Here is a 4407-nt window from a genome sequence, read left to right on the forward strand (position 1 = left end):
ATTGGGTGACCTTGAACAAGTCTCCCTTAACAAATGGGTGTGAGGAGAAAGCTTTCTAACATTTTTAGCGCCTGACAATGTAGTGGCTTCCTGAATGATGACTGGTACTATGAGTCAGGGCAGGGAGCCCTAGAAAGAGCCCGGGACCGAGGTGAGATTGTGCTTTCTGGGCTGCTCTGAAGTAAAGCCAGAGCCTGCAGCAGCCCAGAGTAGGCCGTGGTAAAAGGGAACCAGCTCTCCCAGGGCTGGAGTGCTCAGTTGCTGTCGGGCACCGCCGCTGAGGGGTCCGAGCCCCATGGCGTGTATGTGTGTTGACTCAGGCCCTTTACTCTGAGCCACCCACAGCCCTTTATTTTCTGAGGCAGGATTTTGCTCAGTTGCCCAGGCCAGTCTCCAGCTTGTTACCGTCCTTGCTCAGCCCCTGAAGTGGCTGGGGTGACCTCTGTGTGCCGCTGTGCCCTGCGCTCCTTGTGTTTCTAATTAAGTGTTTGGTTTCATCTTGCCCCCATAAGCCTCTACTCAGAAATGTGTTTGGGATGAGAAAGAAAAATAACGTACAGCTCCTTATGGTCTTGTCCTAAACCAAGAAGTCTTCACTTTTCCTTGAGAAATAGCCCAGGACTGTGCCCTTCTCAGGGCACCTGAGAGGGAGACATCCAGGACATGGGCCCACCTAGGATATGGGGTTTCTTCCCGTGCATCTATCATGGCCACTGCAGTGTTTGTCTCTCTTCCGTGACTTGGTCCCAGCAGTGCACTCTGTAGGCGCACAGTGGCTGTCGCCTGCTGTTGGACTCTGCAGGACTCTGACCCCAGACTCTCAGTTTTGGGGGAGGAGAAACTACACCCCACATGTAGTTCCTGTGTGAGCTGTTTCTCACCAGTGGGTGGCACTCCTGGGAATGCTCTGAGGACAGGGCCACACCTGTGGTCTTGGTTTCTGCTGGGAGGGGGACCAGATGTCGGTCAGCTAAAGGAGACCAGCAGTTGGACCCAAGCAACACTTTCTTGTCCCACTTTCTCCGCTCAGGGAGAACCCCACTTCCACGTCTCGCTCCTGTCAGCAAGGCTGCTCTCCAGTCCCCGAGGGCCTGTCTGTCGGAACACAGAACACGCTCCGTTCCTGTCCTCTGAGAAGAGATTAGCAGAAGGTTCAGAGCAGCTGTCGGTCAGGGCTCCCCAGCTGCCCTGATCAAACATTCCCCCTGCCACTCCTCTTGCACCAGCTGGCCAGGGACAGCTGATTAGACATGGACAAAGTCATCCGGACACCCATGGGCCCCTTGAGGGGAGATTTTATGGCCTGCCCTCAGGAGGGCCTGATAAAGCAGGCAGGAGCTGGGGAGGTGGCCCGTGGGGCTGGTGCAGGCCAGAACTGCTTTTCATTGTGCTTAAGGCAGACGTCTCTGTGCAAAGTGAGCTTTCTAGAAGGCCAGCGCCAGAGACATCTAGGAGTCCAGGGCCTGCAGCCGAGGGAAACACTGGCTGCGCGTGCGTCTGTGCATGTGGGGGTGAGAGAGATGTCAAGTGGGCGCAGGTGGGCTGGGGAGCATGGATTATTAGATTGTCACAGGCTGACTTAAGATCCTTCCTCACTAACGGTGACCCCTTCAAGGGCAGAGACAGTGCATTATCCTTTATGCTCACCTCCCCCCCAAGACAGGGAGCCCCGCACCTCAGGGGCTGCACAGGGCTGTGGAGACCTGAAGTCCGGGGACGCTGTGGAGGATCGGGCGGACCTGGCATCAGTGACACGTGGTTCCTGTCCCTGGGGAACACTACGATGTCGATACTCTTAGCGTTCCTGGGTGACAGGTGAGGAGATGACAGCAGAGAAGGTGCTGTCACTGCACAGTCGGGGAGAGCACATCTGGGGTTTGGACCGAGCTGTGGACTCCAGTGTTTGCTGTATTAAAGCAGTCCTCGCTTAATACCTACTCACTCGGAAAATGCAGCTCATCCATAATTCCCGTCCTTAAGCAGCCTTGCTGGACTCTGGCTGCTGCTCCCAGCCAGGCTCCGTACCTGCTTGCTCTCCCTTCCCCTCTTCCCTCTCCACCCTGCCTGAGCCAGCCAGCAAAGCCTGGAACTCCGGTTTCATCTGGGGATGTGGTATCTGGAAGTTAGACTACACACCCTTTGCTTTGCTGTGGCGCTTGTGGCCAGAGACCGCTCACAGCTTCACCACGTCTCAGCTGACACCTGCCAGCACCCATTAAAGCTGTCCGTAAGATACAGGATGCCCATAGGCCCGAGCCACCTATGCTCGGCACCTCCGCAGCAGGAAGCAGTGTTGTTTCTTTCACTTCCCAAGGTGCACAGGGCCATCAAGATTGAAAGTGACATACGTCTCTGGCATGTGGCAAGTGCTTAAAAATAATGACACCATTCATGGTACTGGGGATCCCAAAGCCCCACTGCAGAGACCCCACTGGGTGCTTCTGATGCACAGGTAAGATGGGCGTCTGTTCAGGGGGAAGAAGGCAAGCTAGACGCTGAGTCTGGAGAGCAGGAACTGGTCCCAGCTGGTACCCTGTCCCACGTGTTGTGGGCAGCAGGACCAGGGGCACCAGCAGCCCAGTGGATGCGTTATTCATTTGCATTATTTCTTTTGATCCCCACAGTAACATGCAAGTTCAGAATAACTATGTTCATTTTACTCCTTTTACAGTCAAGGAGTTCAGGAAGTCAAACCTCAGCTTCATACTAGGGTTCCTCAGCTACTGAGAGCTGGAATCCAGCTTCCCTGACACCAAATCTGGCTTCCCCTTCTCCTCAGTGTTCCTTGTGTGGGTTCTTGTCCCTGGTCCCCAGAGCACTTGAGAGGTTATTTGCTTGATTCTGGTGACAACATTCTAAAGCTGGAGGGACATGAAATACTTTTCCAGTGAAGAAATAGAGGCATCACGAGAAACTCGGTCACTTGGGGAGTCCATAGGAGAGCTGCAGCCAGAACAGCTGGCCAGCCTCATACCCGCCCTGCAAGGAGAAGGAGCCGTGGGCCTGCAAAAGGGCTCGAGGTGCTGCCAGCAACCTCCCAACAGGAACGACTTCAGAGCCACCATTCATTAACTGCCACCACCCAGATCACCAGCCAGCACTGTCCCACGGCACCGAAGGAGACAGCCTCCTACTCTAGTGTTGCCCAGCATGGAACCTCTGGTCCCACATAGCTGCTGAGCACTTTAAATGTGGTCAGTGGGACTGAGGAGCTGAGGTTTTAATTTTGATGGTTGCATGTGGTTAGTGCAGTCACCAGACAGCTTAGAACTAGGTGGAGACTAGGAGAAGTCTCCACAGGAAGTGCTAAGCCCTGCTAACTCAGGCGCAGGTGTCTGTATGACACTAGCACCAGTGCCTAGTGTTGGAGGGAAAGACACATTTTCCCTTAATTGCTCATTAAGGCCCTCACAGTCTTAGGATCATCCTCACTATGCTGGACACTGCATATTGAGCACCTGTCATCCCCAGGCCATGTGCCAGGGCCTCCACCTCCCTCACAGTGACACTGGCAGCAGTGCCATGGTCCCATTGCACGGAGGAGTATGTGGACCTTCAGACTGAGAGTCTGAGATTACCGAGCTTCTGCCCGAAGGGTCACACTGGTATAAGTACAGATTGCTCTGTTTTTGCTTCTGTTTCTCAAGCTCCTGACAAGAACTAGAAGGAATTAGAAGATGCCATCAAGGCAGCCGGGAGCCCCGCTCTTCCTCTGCCTTTGAGAAGGCATCATTACACCAAGCCTGCTGTCGGGATGCAAGGTGTACCCACAGTGGGCGGCAGGGCCAGGCACTCAGCTCTCAGGGCACAGGGTCACCAGGGTATCCTGGGCTCTCAGGCAACTACTGCAGAGCGTCCTTGCTTAGGGTAAATACATGTCTTGAAAAGCATACCATGCTTGTTTGTTGTTGTTATTGTTTGTTTTTGAGATGGGTCTGACTGTAACCCAAGCTAGCCCTGAGCACCTGGGCTTAAACAGTCCTTCCTCAGCCTTCGAGGCTCTGGGACCACAGGCTCGCCCCCCCTCGCCAGCCCATATCAAATGCGATTTTTGTTTCATCTTGGAACTAATAAGATTTGTGGCAACATGCCAGCACACTTATAATGGGAGTCATGAGCAAATGAATTCATTGTCACTCAGGAGCTGCGTGACCTTGGACAGCAAGTCTTTTTAGCCCTCGCCCCAGCAAGTGGTCCAGGTAACCTCTGAGAGCCTTCTCCAGTACTCTGGGACTCTACTGCACCAATGGCTGAGAGGAGGACGTGGGGGAGAACGCGTCCTCCTTTGGGCCAAGTTGCAGGCACCTCCGAGGCAGCCAGGCAGTGGCTCTGGGTGCCGTCCAGCTGCTGCTGGCCCAGCTGAGGAGCCGGCGGCAGCAAGTGGCAAAGCAGCTGGGCCGGGGGACA

This window comes from Cavia porcellus, unplaced genomic scaffold, assembly GCF_034190915.1.
Source record: "Cavia porcellus strain 051 isolate PalLab524CR breed Dunkin Hartley unplaced genomic scaffold, mCavPor4.1 scaffold_25, whole genome shotgun sequence".
Lineage (NCBI taxonomy): Eukaryota > Metazoa > Chordata > Mammalia > Rodentia > Caviidae > Cavia > Cavia porcellus.